This window comes from Prionailurus viverrinus, chromosome B4, assembly GCF_022837055.1.
Source record: "Prionailurus viverrinus isolate Anna chromosome B4, UM_Priviv_1.0, whole genome shotgun sequence".
In the NCBI taxonomy this organism is placed as follows: domain Eukaryota; kingdom Metazoa; phylum Chordata; class Mammalia; order Carnivora; family Felidae; genus Prionailurus; species Prionailurus viverrinus.
This window is the reverse complement of record NC_062567.1, coordinates 39,720,039-39,742,769: the sequence shown is the minus strand read 5'-3', so window position 1 is coordinate 39,742,769 and position 22,731 is coordinate 39,720,039. Positions and strand designations below refer to the sequence as shown.

The following is a 22,731-nucleotide window of genomic DNA, read 5'->3' as shown; positions in this document are numbered from 1 at the left end:
TTTAAGTAATGTCTACACCCACCGTGAGCCTCGGGCCTACAACCCTAAGGTCAAGAGTCACATGCTCCACTGACGGACCCAGCCAGGTGCCCCCACCTCTTTGAAATTTTTAAATGTGTCTTAAGGGGGGATGCCTTGGTATGTCAGTTGGTTAAAAGCATCCAGTTCTTGGTTTGGGCCCGGGGTCGTGATCTCCAAGGTCATGAGTTCGAGACCTCCATCAGGCTCTGCACTGACAGCTCAAAGCCTACTTGGAATTCTCTCTCTCCCTCTGTCTTTCTCTCTCAAAATAAATAAATAAACTAAAAAAAAATGTATTTAGCAAGATACCTTTGTTCTTCAGTGGAAATTGTTTTCCAAAGTTGTCATATTTTGATACACGTTAAATACATGGACTATCTTGTAGAACATTTTGTATGACACCATTCTCACATATAAATGGAGTCTGGAAGGATAGGTAAGAAAATGTGAACAATTGTTAATTCGGCGGAGTAGAACTGATGAGGGGAGTCTATAGGAGTTTCTAAGTATTCTATTTTTACCCTACTATGGATTTCAAGTTTTTACATATAATATACGTTCATAGATTTTATTTAACAGAAAACAATGAAGAAATTACTAGCCTCTGTGGAAATGTTCAGTGAAGGAAAGGAAAACCCACTGTAGAATCTAATGGGTTTGGTGTAACCTGCAATCTATCAGTATATCTCTAGCCAGCCCCTGTTGGCTTTCTCTACAAACCGGATCATCCTCCTGGAAGGGCGATCTTTGTCTGGTGTGCGTGACTGAATGAGAAGAGTAAGGTTATTTAGGTTTTTTTGCCAGAGAAAACAGACACATGAGCCATCGATAAGGAAGGACGTGAAGGCTAGAAGATCACACCGGTGGCCAAGAGACAGTAAGTTGAAGGTTGAGTGGTGGTGTGGAAAATGATCAATAGAGAAACTGTAGATCTTTATTACCATTGCTCTGGTCTCTCCCCAGATCTCACCAAAGATTTTGACATTGGTGTGATTTTCACAGTTCATAACACCCAAGTCTTAGAGTTTTTGAATTTCTTTCCTTTTTTTTTTTTTACGTTTATTTATTTTAAGAGAGAGAGAGAGAGAGAGAGAGAACAGGGGAGGGGCAGAGAGAGAGGAAGAGAGAGAGAAAACCCCAAGCAGGTTCCCCACTCTCTGTGCAGAGGCCAGATGCGGGGCTCGAACTCGTGAACTGCGGGATGATGACCTGAGCCAAAGCCAAGAGTCAAACGCTTAACTGAGCCACCCGGGTGCCCCATAGTTTTTGAACTTTCTGAAACTCACTGACCTTCACCCACTTATGGCCAAGATCTGACCTTGTTAGATGTATTTCACACCGGAAAACTCAAACTGCAAACCACTTTCTCTAGCCTTTCGTTGTTGTTCCTCCAGCCGTTTCGTAGTGCCCTGCCACAGCTTCCAGGCGACCTCACAGGGAACTTGTGATTTGATGCCTCAATTTTCTGCTTTAGTAGCACTTGGCTGGTCTCAGTTCTTTCAAGTCTGGATTATATGGTTAATTACCTGGGTCGCCATCTTACCTCGGTTGTCTTGCCCTGTTGTCCTTCCCCGTGCTTGGCAAAATCTCAAAACGAGGGGCGCCTGGGTGGCTCAGTCGGTTAAGTATCCAATTTCAGCTCAGGTCACGATCTCGTGGTTTGTGAGTTCGCGCTCCACATTGGACTCTGCGCTGACAGTGGGACATGGGATCCCTGCTAGGGATTCTCTCTCTCCCTCTCTCTGCCCTTCCCCCATTCGTGCTCTTTTTTCTCTCTCTCTCAAAATAAATAAACTTTAAAGAAAAAAAATCTCAAAACGAGTCTCAAAATGTCTCGTACTGGGGTGGTTGAATACAGCTGGCAGAAATTAGTTTTAAAAAATTCACAGAAGATGGGAATGAAAACTGGTGCAGCCCCTCTGGAAAACAGTATGGAGGTTCCTCAAAAAACTAAAAATAGAACTGCCCTATGACCCAGCAATTGTGTTACTAGGCATTTATCCAAGGGATACAGGTGTGCCATTTCGAAGGGACACATGCACCCCCATGTTTACAGCAGCACTATCAACAATAGCCAAAGTATGGAAAGAGCACAAATGGCCATCGATGGATGAATGGATAAAGAAGATGTGAGATATATATATATATATATAATGGAGTATTACTCGACAATCAGAAAGAATGAAATCTTGCCATTTGCAACTACATGGATGGAACTGGAGGGTATTATGCTAAGTGAAATTAGTCAGACAAAAATCCTATGACTTCACTCATATGAGGACTTTAAGAGACAAAACAGATGAACATAAGGGAAGGGAAACAAAGATAATATAAAAACAGGGAGGGGGACAAAACAGAACAGACTCTTAAATATGGAGAACAAACGGAGGGTTACTGGAGGGGTTGTGGGAGGGGGGATGGGCTCAACGGGTAAGGGGCACTAAGGAATCTACTCCTGAAATCATGGTTGCACTATATGCTAACTAACTTAGATGTAAATTAAAAGAAAATAATTTTTTTTTCAGTATATGAAGTTTATTGTCAAATTGGTTTCCATACAACACCCAGTGCTCATCCCAAAAGGTGCCCTCCTCAATGCCCATCACACACCCTCCGCTCTGGGCACCAGCCCTAACTGGGAACAGTGCTCAGAAAACAGCTCCCGTTTCTACTACTGCGGCGCTGATCAGCAACCTCTTTATTTCCACAAAGACACCGAAGGCCATGGGCCCTGCCGTTCAGCGGTGGCTCTGGGTGCTCCCCTTCAAGCTGGGGAGGGCTATGCCCTGGCCCCCACCCCTCTTGCAGGGTGGGCTACAGCCCCGCCCCTCGTCCTGCCCCCCCTACCCTGACCTCCCCAGGCCCTGATCTCGTGGCGCCAGAGTTGCTGTTGGCTGGACCCCGGAATCCTGAGTGCCTGAGTGAGAACTCCTCCCAGGCTAGGAAAACTGTCATCGAGGAGCCACGCTCCCATGTCCCAGGCCAGGGTGTCTGCCCTGTCCTTGTCCTTTTTGCCCATTGTGCCTGAGGCTGTGCTGCCACGCCTCCCGCTTTGCGGTCAGTGCTGGGACCCTGGGCTAGCGATGCCCTCAGAAGCCTAGCTTCACCCGTCCGCTGAATATAACACCCCTCCCAGCCCTTCCCCTGCCTCTGGCTCCTTTAAGATGGCTGAGCGCTCCTCCATTCCCTGGCCTGTCTTCTACCCAGGGACAGGGCCTGGGCCTGCTGCCTACCCTTCCGTGCTAAGGAACTCTGCCTAAGGGCTCTGCTTGGCAGCTGTCTGCACCCTCCGACCTGGTCCAGGCCTGCCCTGGGTTGTCAACCCAGGCTGGCCTCAGACCTAGGCAGGTGAGTGTGTGTGTGTGTGTGTGTGTGTGAGAGAGAGAGAGAGAGAGAGAGACACAGACAGACAGACAGACAGAGAGACAGAAGCACAGGGTGTGGGAGGTGTGCTCAGCACAAAGAAGGTGGTGGGGTGGCAGTGGGGTGGGGAGGGGACAGGGAGTGGGCTAGCTCAGGGACTGAAGACTGGGAAACACACAACCAGGTCCCCTGCAGGTAGGCCCTCAGTGTAAGGGATTGGGTGGGAGCGGGAACCTTTGCTGCTCCCTGCCCTGGGGCCTTTTCTGGGGGTAGATAATTGGGGCCTGCTCGTTAGTCCCCCCATAGAAATAATTTATTGAGGTGAGATTCACCTAAAATAAGCCATTTAAAAGTAAATAGGGGTGTCTGACCAGCTCAGTCGGTAGAGAACGTGGCTCTTGATATCGAGCCCCTTATTGTGTGTAGAGATTACTTACAAATAAAGTTAAAAAGGGGCGCCTGGGTGGCTCAGTCGGTTGAGTGTCCGACTTCAGCCCAGGTCATGATCTCACAGTTCGTGAGTTCGAGCCCCGCATCAGGCTCTGTGCTGACAGCTCGGAGCCTGGAGCCTGCTTCGGATTCTGTCTCTGTCTCTCTGCCCCTCCCCTACTCGTTCTCTGTCTCTGTCTCTCTCGGAAATAAACATTTTAAAAAATTAAGAATAAGTAAATAAGTAAGATTTTAAGCATAAATAAAAGTTTGGCGCCTGGGTGTCTCGGTCGGTTGAGCGTCTCACTCTTGATTTCACCTCAGGTCATGATCCCGGGGTCACAGGATTGAGCCCCTCAACAGGCTCCACGTTGAACGTGGAGCCTGCTTGGGACTCTCAATCTCTCTCTAAGATAAAAATGAATGATTGAATGAATGAATGAATGAATGAAAATAAAAGTGAATAGTTCACCTCTACTTAGTTCCGGAATATTTCCACTACCCCTAAATGATACCAGGTTCTCATCAGGCAACATTCTCCCATCCTAGCCCCTGCAACCCAGTCTTTCTGTCTGCTTGGATTTACTGATTCTGGACATTTTACATAAATGTGTGACTCTTCGTGTCTGGCTTCTTTTACTCAGCATAAAAGAAAAAGCTAGATCAAGGTTATAAATGTATGATGGCTCTATCCGTTGTTGTTGTTGTTGTTGTTTTTTAATCTGATCTTCCCTCCTTTTATTAACTCACCCCCTTCAACTCAGATTTCACCAGTCAAAACACTCATTCTTTCTTCTCAGGCTAAGAACATGTTCAAGTCTCTCTGATCCTGAAAGCAATGGTTACCACATCCTAGGTTAAAGTTGAGTGCGGGGCGCCTGGGTAGCTCAGTCGGTTAAGCATCAGACTCTTGAACTGAGCTCAGATCATTCATGATCTTGAGGTTTGTGAGATTGAGCCCCGCATCGGGCTTCTCCCTGACAGTGCGGAGCCTGCCTGGGATTCTCTCCCGCTCTCTTTCTCTTAAAATAAATAAATAAAGTTGAAAAAAATTAAAAATGAAGTTGATTGCAAAAATCAAATGGGATACTGTTCACGAAAGTACCTTGCACCCTGCCGTGCACTCTATTGAAGAAGTCATTATAATTTAGCCGCACTAAATGAGAGCTCCAAATATATTCCAGGTATGAATTAGGGCCTTCGAAAGAAATACTTGAAGGTCATGGGGACAAAAAAAAAAGCAAAACCTCCCTTGCCTTCCACCCTGTTGGTTGTGATCTCATGAACTTCCCCAGTGAAATCTGAAATTGGCCCCCACTCACACATTGAGGGCAATGAAAGACGGAAGAAAGAGGTCCACCACTCCAGATCACTAGGTGTCAGACTTAATAAGCAAGGGAACTTATTTATGAGCCTTGCTTCGGGCAGCCACAAGATGAACAGATCTCTGAAACTGCCTGTCAGAGTCTTAAAAGTTTCTATAGAGCCCTTAAGTGGGTTCAGTCACGTATACCTCCAGATGGTCTCAACAAAACTTCGTTCCCTTAAGGCTCTGTCCCTGCAAATGTCTCCCACTGTGGGAACAGTAAACAGAACATACATTCCAAGGACGTGGGTGGGGATCAGGAGCCTCCAATTGCCCAGGGCCGGGTCACAGGTCAACCAGAGATCACATCCTCCTGCACGATTTCCTGCGACACTCCACCCCTTCTGGGACAGTCTCTTATAATCTTACAAGCCTCCCTCTAGTGAAGTGTGCCCGGAGCAGTCGACCAAGGCTTTCATTAGCATACGGATGGCTCATTTGGTGGCTATCTGACTGCATTGGAGGCAGATACCATAGCAGCAATATAGGCACCGGCAAGAAAAAAACACAGATTAAGATAATAATTCCCAAAATGAGTAACAATGTCTTTTTTCTACCAAAAGCCCGTGATTTATTAATCCCCTAGGCTGGGGGTTAAATCGTCCAGGGTGTTCACTTGTATTCTCATGTGATTTAATACAGATGATACAATAGCAGATTCATCAGGTAAGAGCACAAAACATCGTCTTTGGATGATGGCACAGGTGCTCCCTTGCAAGCCAGTAATGATGTCCAAGGTCATCCTAGTTGGGGGGACGGCTTTTCTCTCCAGAGACATTTCAGTATTCAGTAAATACAAGCTTCGCCAGCTATCACTTAAGGCTTGTTGGGTAAATAGAGCAAAGGCTTCTATGGGCGCTACGTTTTTCTCCAGGCCAACACAGAGGGACAAAGATACTTGCGCCAGAAAACAGAACATGCCCACCTGGCCTTGGGGAGAATTGATAGCGTTAGGAACTTGACCTCCTTGTTCATGCTGTGCATGTTGCCCGGGGGGAGTGGGGGGCGGAGGAGGGGGACAGCACCATTAAGTGTGAGAGATGGATTAAGGGTGAACTATGCCAGACAAGGACCACTACCTTCTCCCCTCTCAACGGTGCATGTTACATTCCAGGTAGAGTGCATTTCAACTGGTGCATCTTGAAGCAAGGCAACAGGATGCCAGTGAGACTGAGTAGTTCCCCCTTACTTGGGGGTGGAAAGTAACTCACCCACCCTGATGGGACATCCCATTGCAAATTCTAGTAGAGAACTCCTTTTTCAGGCACGGTGGGGGCTTGGTGTTCTCAGAAACATAGCATACAGATCCAGAGTAAGAACTGGGGTCATGGCTGTCTTCCACAATTTTAAGTTTATTTATTTCTTTTGAGAGAGCCAGAGAGTGCAAGTTGCAGGGGGTGGGGGAGGGTGCAAGAGAGAGGGAGAGACAGAATCCCAAGCAGACCCTGCGCTGTCATTGCAGAGCCCGACACGGGGCTCGATCCCACAAACCAGGAGATCATGACCTGAGCCGAAATCAAGAGTCAGATGCTTAAACGGCTGAGTCATCCAGCGCCCCTCCCATGATTTTTATACATTTACAACACTGAGCGTCTCAGCAGGCGTCCCCAGTTGGCATATGGAACAATAGTCCCTACTGGGTGATCATTCAAAAGTATTAGAGCCCGGGGCAGTACCTGCGTTCACCCAGCCAAAGTGGTTTTACTTGTTAATAATTTCATCTGCTGCTTTAATATTCCATTTTTCCTCTCTACCAGTCCTGCTGTTTGCAGATTATAGGGGGGATGAAAGCTCCATTCAATGCCACGTTCTTTTGCCCAGTCTTGGATATCACGACCTTTGAAATGCCACCTCCCAAACACTGTCGATTCAGTGGGAGTACTGGGTACTCAGCTTCTCTAATTTCCTCATGGTGGCACCCTGGTTTGCACAGGGACAGGGAAAAGCTTGGGTTCAACCAGCTGCCATGTCCACACAAAGGCATATTTAGAACCCTCATTCGGAAGGAGGTGGCCAATATAATCTACTCGCCACTCACTCACTGGTTGGGAACCGTGGTAGGTGGGCCCAAACTCCTTTGGCAATTGCCTTGGGCATTGTTTGGAATACACAGAGCATGCTGTTACCGGATTAACCAAATCACTGTAGTTCCAGAACAATCCAGCATCTCAGGCTCCGCGCCACCCTACTCCAGCACTGCAGTCCCACTCTTTCTCTGCACCCAATTTCGTATCTACTGAAGGGTCAGTTCCTGGGGCTTAGACCAGAGCTAGGACATGAGCTTCCTGATTGTCAGTCCCTTACAGCTAGGAAGACAGTGAAGACTGCTTCAGGCTCTTGTAGGGGAACCCAAATGTCTTTCCACTTACTATTTTTTTTAATGTTTATTTTTGAGAGAGGGAGAGAGAGAGAGAGAGACAGAGAGAGACAGTGCAAGTGGGGGAGGGGCAGAGAAAGAGGGAGACACAGAATCCGAAGCAGGCTCTAGGCCCCAAACTGTCAGCCCAGAGCCCAATGTGGGGCTCGATCTCACGAACCGCAAGATCATGACCTGAGCTAAAGTTGGATGCTCAAGCAACTGAGCCCCCCAGAAACCCCCACACGTACTTTTTTTTCATTATAAATTTTTTTTTTTTTTTTTTTAAGTAATCTCTACACCCAACGTGGGGCTCCAACTCACAACCCCAAGGTTAAGAGTCTGGTGCTCCACCAGCTGAATCAGCCGGGTGCTTCTCTATCCATATATTCTGACTTTACAAGGGCTTATTCCTGAATATCCACCTCTCGGCTTCTCATTGTCCAAGCCATAGGGTAAATCCCTTTAGAACAGTCCAACTGTCAGCACAAAGCGTTAACGGCCAGGGTTTTTGAGTGATCATCAGCCCAACTGTTCAAAGTTCAACTCACTGGACTTCAGTTCATTCTTATTCCATCCAGATGGTGTCGCTGTTGGGCTGAATAGCAACTTCAGTCCCCAAAGGCAGGTTGCCCCACTAGATCCCTCTGTAAACAAACGCAGGGCAGGAATTCTTCCCCTCCCCGCCTCTCTTGTCTACAGGCCACAGGGCCACCCCAAGAATAGGGGTGGGGGCATCTGGAGGATTTACATATTTTATGAAGCCTACCTACTTGCACTGTAATTTCTAGACAGAGTTGACTGGGGACAAGGTGTTCTGCTGCAAACAGGCATGCTTCTTAATCAAAGTGTGCGTTGAAGCCACGGCAAATTTCAGGGGCACCTGGGTGGCCCAGTTGGTTAAGCCAACTTCAGGTCAGGTCATGATCCCGCAGTCCATGAGTTTGAGCCCCGCATCGGGCTCTGTGCTGACGGCTCAGAGCCTGGAGCCTGCTTCAGATTCCGTGTCTCCCTCTCTCTCTGCCCCTCCCCTGCTCACGCTCTGTCTCTCTCAAAAATAAATAAACATCCAAAAAAAAAATTTTTTTTTAAAAGCCATGGCAAATATCATACTTAATGGGAAAACATTAAAAGCTTTCGCTTTGACATTGAGAATAATTCATAGCTGCTCAGAATTCCCACTTCTGTTTAATATTGTATTGGAAATCCTAGCAAGTAGAAGAATGACTACACGCAAAATTACAAGCTATAAGAATTTGAAAAAGTGAGAAATATATGATTACTTGCATGATAATTAGGTACATAAAATTTTTTAATCTACAGATGAATTATTAGAATTTAAAAATGAGCAAGGGTGCTAGATCAAAAATCGATACATAAAATCTATCATGGTTTTTATTTTATTTTGGGGGCGGGGGAAGATCATGCATGCAAGTGGGGGAAAGGCAGAGAGAGGGAAAGACAGAATCCGAAGCAGGCTCCTCGCTGTCAGCTCACAGCCCGATGCGGGCCTGGAACTCATGAACCATGAGATCACGACCTGAGCCAAAATCAAGAGTTGGACCATCACCAACTGAGCCACCCAGGTACCCCCAAATTCTATCATATTTCAACTTACAAGAGAAGAAAATAAAATTTAACAAAAGCATGTGATGTACAAGAGCATCAAAAAATATCAAGGACCTAGTAATAGATGTAACAAAAGTTACGTAATGTGTCTACAGAGAAAACTATATTTTAATTAAAAAATTTAAGGGCGGGGCACCTGGGTGGCTCAGTTGGTTAATGTACAACTTCAGCTCAGGTCATGATCTCACAGGTTGTGAGTTCAAGCCCCGCATCGGGCTCTGTGCTGACAGCTCAGAACCTGGAGTTTGCTTTGGATTCTGTCTCCCCCTTCTCTGCCCCTCCCCCGCTCGTGCTCTGTCTCTGTCTCTCTCTCTCTCTCTCAATAATAAATAAAAAATGTTAAAAACTTTAAAAAATAATAATAATAAATAAATAAATAAATAAAATAAAAAATTTAAGGGCTCCTGGGTGGCTCAGTCGGTTAAGCATCCGACTCTCAGTTTCGGCTCGGGTCATGATCTCACGGCTTTGTGGGTTCGAGCCCCGCATAGGGCTCTGTGTTGGCAATGTGGATGGAGCCTGCTTGGAATTCTCTCTCTCTCCCTCTCTCTCTGCCCCTTCCCTACTCATGCTGTCTGAGTCTCTCTCTCAAAATAAATAAATAAATAAAAACTTTTAAAAAAATTTTAAGAAGATGAGAGATAAATTCTTGTCGTATTGCAAATTCAATATTTTAAATGTGTAAATAGCCTCCAGTTATTTTCTTTTTTTAAGTTTATTTATTTATTTTGAGAGAGACAGAGTGAGAGCAGGGGCAGGGCAGAGAGAGAATCCCAAGCAGGCTCCCCCCTGTCAGTGCAGAGCCTGATGCGGGGCTCAAACTCACGGACCACGAGATCATAACCTGAGCCAAGATCAAGAGTCAGATGCTCAACCCACTGAGCCACCCAGGCGCTGCTATATCCTCCAAATTTCTATGCCTTCACTGTGATTCCAAACAGATTCTTAAAATATGTTTTTAAAACTTTGACTGACTCCCTGTTTATGTGATGGGCTTTGACTCAATAACATGAGCCAAAAATAGTATGAGCCTAGACACTTGTTTAAAACGCAAATAAAATATGTGAACTTATTCTATTAGATATCGGTATTTATTATAGTTATACCAGTTAAGACGGTATAGCCCTGCCCACATGTAGGCAAGTAGACAAGTGAAATTGAGTAAACTACATCTATACGGAGACTCGATAAAGGCAGCACTGAAGAAAAATGGGAAACTAATCTCATTAGCTGATACTAGGACTTTTGTCTCTCCCTCCAATCATCCATGTGAAAAATAATAAATAAAATTAGACTTCTACCTCACACCATACACAACATCATTTGCAGGTAATTCATAGATCTAAATGGGAAAAGCACAACTATACAACTTTTCAAAGGCAATAGAGTTGAATGAAGTTGGATCCTTACCTAACGCCATATATAGACCTAAAACCATAATCTCCTAGAAGAAAACATACGGCAAAGGTTTCACGACACTGGAATTGGCCATGATTTCTTGGCTATGACACCAAGTCACAGACAACAACAATAAAATTTAAATAAATTGTGGGCTTTAATTTAAAACCCTAAAATTGTAGGGGCGCCTGGGTGGCTCAGTCGGTTAAGCGTCCGACTTCAGCTCAGGTCACGATCTCGCGGTCCGCGAGTTCGAGCCCCACGTCGGGCTCTGGGCTGATGGCTCAGAGCCTGGATGCCTGCTTCTGATTCTGTGTCTCCCTCTCTCTCTGACCCTCCCCCATTCATGCTCTGTCTCTCTCTGTCTCAAAAATAAATAAAAACGTTAAAAAAAAATTTTTTTTTAATAAAAAAAAATAAAATAAAATTCTAAAATTGTAAAAAATGTATGTGCACCAGAAGGCAATATGAACAGAGTAAAAAGGCTGCCCACAGATTGGGAGAAAATATCCGTAAATCACAACTGATGATACAGGATTAATATCCAGAATATATAGGGAACTCTTAAAACTCAATAACAAAAAAACAAACAACTCAGGGCACGTGGGTGACTCGGTGGGTTGAACACCTGACTTCAAGTTTAAGCCCTGCATCTGGCTGGCGGCTGTCAGTGCAGAGCCTGATCAGATCTCTGTCCCCCTCTCTGCCCCTCCCCCACTCGGGTGCGAGCGCGTGCGCGCGCGCGCGCGCGCGCGCGCACACACACACACTCTCACAAATAATAAATAAATACAAAAAAACAAAAACAAAAACAAAATCCGAACAATTCAAAAACAGACAAAGTAGGGGTGCCTGGTTGGCTCAATCAGAAAAGCGTGAGACTCTTGATCTCAGGGTTGTGAGTTGGAGCCCCCTGTTAGGTGTAGGGATTACTTAAAAATAAAATCTTTTTTTTCTTTTTTTTCAACGTTTTTTTTTTGTTTTTTTTTTTTGGTACAGAGAGAGACAGAGCATGAACGGGGGAGGGGCAGAGACAGAGGGAGACACAGAATCGGAAACAGGCTCCAGGCTCTGAGCCATCAGCCCAGAGCCTGACGCGGGGCTGGAACTCACGGACCGCGAGATCGTGACCTGGCTGAAGTCGGACGCTTAACCGACTGCGCCACCCAGGCGCCCCTAAAAATAAAATCTTTAAAAAAAAAAAATTGACATGGGAATGCAAGCTGGTGCAGCCACTCTGGAAAACAGTATGGACGTTCCTTAAAAAACTAAAAATAGAACTACCCTATGACCCAGCAATTGCACTACTGGGCATTTATCCAAGGGATACAGGGGTGCTGTTTTGAAGGGACACATGCACCCCAATGTTTATAGCAGCACTATCAACAATAGCCAACGTGTGGAAAGAGCCCAAATGTCCATTGAAGGATGAATGGATAAAGAAGATGTGGTAAATATATACAATGGAGTATTACTTGGCAATCAAAAAGAATGAAATCTTGCCACTTGCAACTACGTGGATGGAACTGGAGGGTATTATGCTAAGCGAAATTAGTCAGTCAGAGAAAGACACATATCATATGACTTCACTCATATGAGGACTTTAAGAGACAAAACAGATGAACATAAAGGAAGGGAAACAAAAATAATATAAAAACAGGGAGGGGGACAAAACAGAAGAGACTCTTAAATATGGAGAACCAGCAGAGGGTTACTGGAGGGGTTATGGGAGGTGGGATGGGCTAAATGGGTCAGGGGCATTAAGGAATCTACTCCTGAAATCATTGATATGCTAACTTGAATATAAATTTTAAACAATAATAAAATTAATTTAAAAAATAAATAAATTCACACACACACACACACACACACACACACGACAAAGGATTAACACCGTGTTTCACTTATACTTCAACTGAAAACATTTATTTAAATAAAAAAACGGGGTTGTTGGGGCACCTGGGTGGCACAGACAGCTAGGTGTCCAACTCCGGCTCAGGTCATGACCTCACAGTTCATGGGTTCGAGGCCCATGTCAGGCTCTGTGTTGACAGCTTGGAGTCTGGAGCCTGTTTCCGATTCTGTGTCTCCCTCTCTCTCTGCCCCTCCCCCGCTCATGCTCGCTCTCTCTCGCTCTATCGCTCTCTCTCTCTCTCTCTCTCTCTCTCTCAAAAATAAATAAACATGAAAAAAAATGGGATTGTAAGGGGGGGATGCTGGGGAGAAAAGGGGCAAAAGACTTGAATAGACATTTCTCCAAAAAAAATGATATACAAATGGCCAATAAGCAAAGATGCTCAATATCACTAATCATTGGGGAAATGTATCAAAATGACAGTGAGATATCACCTCATACCCATTAGAATAGCTATCTATCAAAAACAAAAAACAAAAAACAAGCGTTGGCAAGCATGTAGAGAAATTGTGCATTGTTGGTAGGAATGTAAAATGGCACTGCCTCTACGAAAAACAGTTCAACAGCTCCTCGAAATATTAAAAATAGAATTCCTGGGGCGCCTGGGTGGCTCAGTCGGTTAAGCGTCCGACTTCAGCTCAGGTCACAATCTCGCGGTCCGTGAGTTCGAGCCCCGCGTCGGGCTCTGGGCTGATGGCTCAGAACCTGGAGCCTGCTTCCGATTCTGCATCTCCCTCTCTCTCTGACCCTCCCCCGTTCATGCTCTGTCTCTCTCTGTCTCAAAAATAAATAAAACGTTAAAAAAAAAAAAAAAACAAAAACAAAACAGAATTCCTGGGGCGCCTGGGTGGTTCAGTCGGTTAAGTGTCCGACTTCGGCTCAGGTCACGATCTCACGGTTCGTGGGTTCGAGCCCCACGTCAGGCTCTGCGCTGACAGCTCAGAGCCTGGAGCCTGCTTCGGATTTTGTGTCTCCCTCTCTCTCTCTGCCTTTCCTCTGCTCATGCTCTGTCTCTGTCTCAAAAAATAAACATAATCATTAAAAAAAAATTTATTTTATTTTATTTTATTTTATTTTAAATTTTTTTCAACGTTTATTTATTTTTGGGACAGAGAGAGACAGAGCATGAACGGGGGAGAGGCAGAGAGAGAGGGAGACACAGAATTGGAAACAGGCTCCAGGCTCTGAGCCATCAGCCCAGAGCCCGACGCGGGGCTCGAACTCACGGACCGCGAGATCGTGACCTGGCTGAAGTCGGATGCTTAACCGACTGCGCCACCCAGGCGCCCAAAAAAAATTTTTTTTAAATAGAATTCTTATCTGATCTAGCAATTCGACTTCTGCACATATACTCCAAAAAACCGAAAGCAGGATCTCAAAGAGATATTTGTACTCATGGTCATAGCAATATTATTTAAAAGAGCTAAAACATGCAATCAACCCAAATGTCCATAGACACACGAATGGATACGCAAAATGTGATATGTACATACAATGGAACATTAGTCATCCTTAAAAAGGAAGGAAATTCTGATGACTTATGCTATAACATATGAATGAACCCTGAGGACATGACATTAAGTGGAATACCTAACCACAAGGGGTCCCTGGGGGGCTCAGTAGGTTAAGTCTCAGACTCTTTTTCTTTTTTAATGTTTTTTTAATGTTTATTTATTAATAAATAAGACAGAGAGAGACAGAGCACAAACAGGGGAGGGTCAGAGAGAGAGGGAGACACAGAATCCGAAGCAGGCTCCAGGCTCTGAGCCGTCAGCACAGAGGCCGACGCAGGACTTGAACTCACGGACCGTGAGATCATGACCTGAGCCGAAGTCGGACGCTTAACCGACTGAGCCACCCAGGCGCCCCAAGCCTCAGACTCTTGATCTCAGCCCAGGTCACGATCTCAAGATTCATGGGCTCTACACTGACAGTGCAGAGCCTGCTTGGGATTATTCATTCTCTCTCTCTGCCCCTTCCCGGCTCATTCTCTCTCTTCTTCTCTCCTCTCTGTCTCAAAATAAATATATAAACGAAAGAAAGAAAGAAAGAAAGAAAGAAAGAAAGAGGAAAGAAAGGAAGGAAGGAAGAAAGACAGAAAGACCCAATCACAAAAAGACAAATACTGTATGAGTACACTTATATGAGATACTTAGAGTAGTCAAATCATAGCCAGAAAGAACGGTGGTTTCCTGGGGTTGGACAGAGGGAGGGAAGCAGAGTTACTATCTAATGGGTATAATGTTTCAGTTTTACAAATTAAGAGTTATGGAATAGGACTGCACATTATAAGTATATTACCACTGAACTGTATGCTGAAAAATCATTAAATGGTAAGGTTTATGTTATGTGCATTTTACCACAATAAAAAAAAACTGGGGGGAGAAAAGCAATATAGAAAAATAAAACGACCTCAGGACAGAGGAAGATTTCTCAAAAACGACATAAAAAGCATTAAGAAAAAGATGGACAAATTAGACTGCATTAAGATCTTCTGTTCATTAAAAGATATAAGGAACTAATACTAAAATCAATAAGAATCAAATGGGCAAAAGAGCTAAGCAGACATCTCACAAGAGAAATGCAAATGCCCAGCTTTATTGACACCGACAGGAAATGCCAGTTACAAACACTACGAAATATAATTATATATTCACTCTTAAGAACAGCTAAAATTTTAGGGGCACCTGGGTGGCTCAGTCAGTGGGGCATCTGATTTCTCCTCAGGTCGTGAACTCACAGTTCATGAGTTCAAGCCCCGTGAGGGGCTCTGTGCTGTCTGGACAGAGCCTGCTTCAGATCCTCTGTCCCTCGCTCTGTCTCTGCCCTTCCCCTGATCGTGCTCTCTAACGCTCTCTCTCTCTCAAAAATAAGGAAACATTTAAAAATAAAATAGATAATAAAAATACCCATACTCTCTAAATCAGCAATTCCACTACCTAGTGTATGTCCTTAGAAATACTCACATACACCAGGAAAAATATACAAGAATAATACAACATTGTGAGCGATAGCCCTAAACTGGAAACAATCCTTATCAACTTAGCACCCGTATACATCTCTTTAAACCGTATTTAATCTCCAACTAAGGCAAAGAGCAAAGTCTTACTCCTGCCTACATAAGACAACTATCCGGGGTATAACCAAAAACATGTTCTCTCCCAATAAGATAATGCAAAGTCTTTGGGTGATGTTCACTCTTCTCCCTGATATCCTGTAACTTAAATACTATAATGTAAAGTTAACTATGAATACATCTTGTGTTAGATATCATGGGGGTAAGAGAACAAAGTAAATAAAAATATTTGCTACACACACACACACATATTTGTAACTGTTAAGGACTCAATTATGTCTTCTAATGTTTATTTATTTTTGACAGAGAGAGAGAGAGAGAGAAACAGAGCATGAGTGGAGGCGGGGCAGAGAGAGGGAGACACAGAATCCGAAGCAGGTTCCAGGCTCTAAGCCGTCAGCACAGAGCCCGACGCAGGGCTCGCACTCACAGACCGCGAGATCATGACCTGAGCCGAAGTCGGTCGCTCAACCGACTGAGCCACCCAGGCGCCCCTCAACTATGTCTTCTTCACATTAATATGTTGAAGCCCTAACTCCAAATGTGACTCTATTTGCAGAAAAGGACTTTTCAGGAAGTAATTAAGATTAAATGAGGTCATAAGGGTAGGGCCTTAATCCAACAGGACTGATGTCCTTGTGAGAAGAGGAAGAAACACCAGGAGTACAAACACACAGGGAAGGCTGTGTGAGGCCTCACCAGGAAGGCTGCCACCGGCAATCCCTGAAGAGAGTTCTCATCAGGCTCAGCTGCAGGGGCCAAAAGCAGCCTGCCCCCAAAATGTGCCACTTTGGCATATTGATTATTTTGAACAAAATTTACTTGTAAGAGACAGTCTAATCAATAAAGACACTCAGATCCTCCTCTGTCCTCCTAAAAGCAGAAAAATCTCCCACGTGAAAGATAGCGTCCCTGTACCAGGAAGGAAGGAGACATCCTCCCCTAGAGATAGGAAATTCAGAGCCCAGAAGACTGTAAACAACCCTTATTGCTTTCAGCTAATTTACTACCCCAGCCCCAATTCTTCTTTATTTCTTTATTTTTCATATTTATTTATTTTTGAGAGAGAGGGAGAGCAGGGGAGGAGCAGAGAGAGAGAGGGACACAGAATTCAAAGCAGGCTCCTTGAGGTCACGGAGTGGGGCTCGAACCCACGAACCGTGAGATCATGACCTGAGCTGAAGTCCGAAGCTCAAACAACTGAGCCCCCCAGGCGCCCATACCCCAGCCCAAATTCTGTTTAGAATGTCTTCCTTAATGGATGCTCCCAAAGTTAAGTTTTCTTTCTCCTCTCAATTCCTCACAGATTGTCTCTGTCTGAACAGTATGAGAACTGCCTGTCCTGGTTATTTCTTTATGTCTCAATGCTATTATTGGGCCTCCATGCGCATGTAATAAAACTCTGGGTGTTTCCCCTATTAATCTGTCCTTTGTAAATTTAATTCTTAGCCCAGCTAGATGAAATGTGGACTAAAAATAATGTCTTCCTCCCCTTCACAACCACACAAGCACCTTAACCCGGGACTTCCAGCCTCCAGAAGTGCAAGAAAATGAATTTCTGTGGTTTAAGCCACCAAGTCTGTGATATTCTGTTATAGGAGCCGGGAGTAGATTTATACAATAACAAAAAAGGGAAGAAACACTTACAACAATCACAGGCTTTGTTTCTGAAATTGATCACATGGTCACAGGTGACGTTTATATCTACTTTCTTTCATTTTCCATTCCATATTCCCTTTGAACCCAACGAGTAGTAAATAAGCAATAGAGATCTAATGTAAGTATAGTGACTATAGACAACAATATTGCATTATACTCGTCAAACTTGTCAAAAGACTACAACGTATTCTTTGTGTCCTCAACCAGCACTTCAGCTGGTAATTTTTTTCCTGGTAGTGACTTAAACTTTCGTTCCTCAGGGGTCTAAGCCACTAGTGTCCTGCCTAGATTGGGTTATTATAATTTTCTATTGACCTTAACGGTAGGGCATGATCTCTAGACCAGCAGGGCATAGCTCCAGGGGGACTAGAAGCAAAAATTTTGCTAGTGGGTCACTAGAAACAGCAGTAGGTGATATCACTCCTGTTTCTACGCCTTGGATTCCTAGACATGTAAATTCTGGCTATGGGAAAACAACACCATGTACTGGATGATTTGGAGCACACACAGCCTAATGGAGGACACTGCCCCAGCCCCGAAAGGTATCACTACCTGGTTGGCACTGTAACTGAGTCTTCCAAAGTCTGTTCCACTATTTTATCAACCCAGCTCCTTTAGGATGATGGGAAACATTGCGAGACCAGTAAATTCCATAAACAGGAGCTCACTTTGCAACCAAGTGAGCTCCTCAATCAGAAGCAATGCTGTGTGGATAATGCGTTCTGGAGGTCCACAGATGGTAGTTTTGGCAGAAGCACTGCACTCAGGGAAGGCAAATTCATACACAGAGTAAGTGTCCATTTCAAGAAGAACAAAGTGTTCCCTCTTCCAAGGTGGAAGCCATCCAGTGTAATCAACCGGCCGCTAGGTAGATGGCTGATCGCCCACCCCAGGGAATGGCGCCATGTTGGGGATGCAGTATTGGTCTTTGCTACAAGCAGACGGGGCACTCAGCAGTGGAGGTAGCCAGGTCAGTCTCAGGGAGTGAAAGCCCACACTGCTGTGTCTGTACACAACCTCCGTCCCTGTCATCATTTTAGTCCCCACCACACCCTACCTACTGTCTCCTGGACTCCCTGCTGTACTCCAATGGGAGTGAGATCTGCCAAAGATCTTTCCTATTGAAATGTTTATTTTACCTTTATATGAATATTAAGTGGGGGGTGGGGGGCAGCTCTTGGGTGGTTCAGTAGGTTAAGCTTCAGACTCTAGATTTCAGCTCAGGTCATGATCTCACAGTTCCTGAGATTCCTGAGATCAAGCCACGTCAGGCTCTGAGCTGACAGTGTGGAGCTTGCTTGGGATTTTCCCTCCTTCCTTTCCTCTCTCCCTCCCTCTCTCTCTCTTGAAATAAATAAATAAACTTTAAAAGCAAAAAAAAGAAAAAAAAAAGAAAACAAACAAACAAAAGAAATTCCAATGAAGTGTTACTAAAACACTAACCAGGAGCTCCTGGGTAGCTCAGTCGGTTCAGCGTCCGACTTTGGCTCAGGTCACGATCCCATGATCCCATGATTGGTGAGTTCGAGTCCCATCCGGCTCTGTGCTGACCCCTCAGGGCCTAGAGCCAGCTTCTGATTCTGTCTTCCTCTCTTTCTGCCCCTCCCCCACTCATGCTCTGTCTCCCTCTCTCTCAAAAATAAGCGTAAGTAAAAATCAATATAACAAAACACTAACCAAATCATTTAACCATAAGCCTGGTACATGCATTTCAAGGTTCCACTGCTAGGAATTTTGTTAAAAATCAGTTTAATCATGAATAACGCTTATATAAAAGGGCCCAGGAACACATGTCATTAGATGTGATCCTTGCCCCTAACCCTCCGATTCATGTCACACTAAAGCTGATAATTCTGCCAGGCTCCGAACCCCCAGTGACCCCATCCCGATCCCTGGAAGCAAAAAAGATGCCTTGTCACACAACTTTCTGTAAATTGCAATAAAACAAAGCCTAAGGTTTCTTACCTTTCTATAAGAAATGCTCAGTTATTTGATAAATACTAAAACACTTCTAGGAATTCATTTTATGAGTTTGTTTATCAAACACATTTTGCAAGAACTGACCACACAAAAATTCCTGTGGACTTTGGTCCATAAAATTCACTTAAAATGTTGGAAATTTAAAACCTGCAAGAAAACAAGGAAGTAGAAAATCCTTAATCTTAACGTGTTGTAATTACTAAAGGGATATACACACACACACACTAAAGTTCTGCTCACAGAAGGCACAAACTATAAAAGGGATATGCTTTTTTGAGGAAAAACAAAGAATTAGCTGATATCCTTCTTTGTTTTGTGGGTACCATAGCTAAGATGAAGTTAGACCCAAATTCATGATCTACTCCTGTGACCAAAAAAACCAAAAATAAAAAGTGCAATTGGTCGGGGCGCCTGGGTGGCTCAGTTGGTTAAGCGTCTGACCTTGGCTCAGGTCATGATCTCGTGGCTTCTGAGTTGGAGCCCTGAACCAGGCTCTGTGCTGACAGCTCAGAGCCTGGAGCCTGCTTCGGATTCTGTGTCTCCCTGTCTCTGTCCTTCCCTAGACAGCACTCTGTCTCTGTATCTCTCTCAAAAATAAACAAACATTTAAAAAAAATTTTTTAATTTAATTTGTCTTACTACATACTTTCTAGCCATTAAGAGGTAATTATGAAAGATTGAAACTGCCTTCAAAGGGGGTTGTAATAGCAGCTATCAAAGCAATATTCAAGCATGATTTCAAGGATGGTTTCAGGTTTAGAGTCAGCCTTCTTTGTCAAAAATCTTCACAATTTCCGGGGCGCCTGGGTGGCTCAGTCAGTTGAGCATCTACTTCCGCTCAGGTCATGATCTCATGGTTCATGGGTTTGAGCCCACACTGGGTTCTGTGCTGACAGCTCAGAGCCTGGAGCCTGCTTCAGATTCTGTGTCTCCCTCTCTCTCTGCCCATCCCCCCCCCCCCCCACGCTCTGTCTCTCTCTCTCTCTTTCTCTAGAAAATAAACGTGAAAAAAAATTATAAAAAAAAATCTTCACAATTCCAACGAAAACTTCATCAACAGACTTAGGGCATCTATTCTCTTTTTTTGTTGTTGTTTTTAAATTTTTATTGATTTATCTTGGGAGACAGAGAGCACGTGTGAGTGGGGGAGGGACAGAGAGAGAGGTAAGAGGGAGGATCCCAAGCAGGCTTTGCACTGTCAGCGCAGAGCCCCAACGTGGGGCTTGAACTCATGAATGGAGGAATCATGACCTAAGTCAAAATCAAGAGTCAGATGCTCAACCGACTGAGTCATCCAGGCCAGAGGCATCTATTTTTTTCAACTTTCCCCATCTCTTCGTATCAGTCAATGATTGGCTTTGTTGACTGAAGATAGGTCTGAATTCTCTGTCCCAAGCTCTCTTTGTTGTCATCGCTTCTACCACTACCCTTTCCCCTCTCAAGACATTGTTCAATACAGATCTCACTATTACAGTCAAAAGACAGAACGAAAGTTCCATCTGCCTGCCTATCCACGGGCTTGTTCCAACCTTAAAGGTTGTCTTGATTCCTTGGAAACCCATCAATCAAGAATCCATTCTTTTGAGCATTGGCAGCCATTGTCTGATCCATTTTCTTCTTTGACAAACTGATGGTTATCTCAACTGGCACGATCTTTCCATCTTTTTTTTTTTTTTTTAAGGTTTATTTACCTTTGAGAGACACACAAGCGGGGGAGAGACAGAGAGGGAGGCACAGAATCTGAAGCTGGCTCCAGGCTCTGAGACATCAGCACAGAGCCCGAAGAGAAACATGAACCCACGAACCGCGAGATCATGACCTGAGCTGACGTCGGACCTTAACCGACTTCACCCGGGTGCCCCACGGTATTTTCATCTTCAGTGCACTTTTCAGTGAGTCCACCATCCCGTGAATCTGGGCTCTTACTTTCATCACGAAGAAGTTCTCCTGCAAACAGGTATGTGTAGCTCATTTTCTCTACGACGCACACTGGGTCCCCTTGCCAGTGCTGGGACTGCCCAAGACAAACATGACGAGTGGTTTCCCCACGAAGTGAGGACAGAGGAAAGGCGGCTGGAGGGTCAGCAGTGGGAAGCTAAGGCCCAGGACTTGCCTCAGAGGCTCTCCACACACCACATCTTGGCCCGACCCTGAGCCAGCTGACGCCAGGTATGATGACATTCTTAACTCATTTCCCTCCAACACAGAAGTCCCTCCTTTGTACTCCTTCTGCCTACCCCATATTCATACCCCGGTTTCATAATATCTTCACGCACGCATTCGTTCGCATGGCTATTTTTCCACACTACGCTATAAAGTACTTTGGTACAGGAAGCACGCTCACTCATTTCTTTTTCCTAGCACTTAACATTTCAGAGATGCTAATAGGTATTCGTTGGGTGAACGAATTCATGGTTTCCCTAAAACATAGCTTGCATAGACAAAATAATAAGAGCTAACACTTATAGAGCACTTCCAAAATACCGTGTCCAAATCTGATCAGTTTGTATTATCTCACTCTTTGTTATTCATAGGAAGGAAACTGAGGCACAGAAATGTGAACCTTGTCACATAGCTGGTGGGTAGAATAGGGATTCAAATTCAGGCTGGTGGGGGCGCCAGGCTGGCTCAGTCAGTTGAGTTGGGTGTGGAGCCTACTTCAGAAAAAAAATTCAGGGGCGCCTGCACCGAATTTCAGTCAGTTAAACCTCCGACTTAGGCTCAGGTCATGTTCTCATGGTTTGTGGGTTTGAGCCCGTTTTCAGGCTCTGGGCTCTGTGCTGACAGCTCAGAGCCTGGAGTTTGCTTAGGATTCTGTGTCTCCCTCTCTCTCTCTGCCCCTCCCCTGCTCTCTCTCTCTCTCTCAAAAATAAACATTTTTAAATTTTTTTTTAAAAATTCAGGCCGTCTTACCTTATATCTAAAACACAAAAGAAGTTGACAAAGGTCTGAGAGACATTGGATTTTGAGATTCCGAGCCTTTAACAAAAATGCAAGCTGGCCTCCTGGGGTGCTAGAAAGCTTCTGTCTTCATTTGGGTGGTTGTAACTTGATCTGCATACCTAAGTAAAAAAAAAATTCACCAAGCTGTACAACTTGAGATTTGTTCATTCTATGCAAGTAATTTCTCAGTATTAATTTAAAAAAAAAAAAGAAAGAAAAGAAAAAGTTTTGTTTCATCTTGCCCTAACCCTTTCTAGTGCATTCAACAAACGCTTCCTTAAATGCTTCCTTAAAATTTGAATTCCTTTTTCAACATCAAACTAGTTGCCTTATCCTTGAACTCGTTTTTCACAATTAAACTTACTTACTCCTGGAAGGCAGGATGCTCTTGTTACCTCTTCCTCTAGTCCTTTTATAATATTAGAATACTCTGGTATCCAGAGATATTCTATGTAAAATATTTAGATGTGGTATTTTGAGAGTCAACAGCTTTATCTAATCCCACTACCAGCAAATTAGAGCAACTAGTAAGGTGTTAGATTTTTCCCTTTATTCTCCCCCCAGCCCCTCCCACCACCTACTTTTTCCAAGTTCTT

The 22,731-nt window shown here is 44.4% G+C and overlaps 1 pseudogene; it reads right to left on the bottom strand.

Moving 5' to 3' along the window:
* Positions 1-698: 698 nt before the first annotated feature.
* On the bottom strand, positions 699-21,373 carry LOC125170555 (UMP-CMP kinase-like; annotated as a pseudogene).
* Between the last annotated feature and the right edge of the window lie 1,358 nt (positions 21,374-22,731).